The sequence below is a fragment of the Brassica oleracea genome, chromosome C8 (genome assembly GCF_000695525.1).
Source record: "Brassica oleracea var. oleracea cultivar TO1000 chromosome C8, BOL, whole genome shotgun sequence".
Taxonomy (NCBI): Eukaryota; Viridiplantae; Streptophyta; class Magnoliopsida; order Brassicales; family Brassicaceae; genus Brassica; species Brassica oleracea.
The window spans coordinates 28,236,494-28,236,830 of NC_027755.1; positions in this window are offsets into that span (position 1 = coordinate 28,236,494).

Genomic DNA, 337 nt, shown 5'->3' on the forward strand with positions numbered 1-337 from the left:
AAAAAAATAAAGAAATTTTTTATAAAATTATTTTTGAAATTAAAATTGAAAATAAAATTTTATTTTTCTTAAAAAAAAAAAATCTCCCAAAATTTTCATAAAATTAATTTTGAATTAAAATTAAAATATTTTTTTTCTTTAAAAAGTCAAAAAGTTTCCAAAATTTTCATTTTTTTAAAAAAAAAATCCAAATTTTTTAAATATTATAATAAAATGCTAAAAATTAAAGTTACAATTATCAACTTTTTATGTGTGTATAATTAATTTCAACTTTTAGCAAATGTATTAAAAAAATTGAAAATTTTGGAAGATTTTTTATTTTATGAAAAGAAAAAAT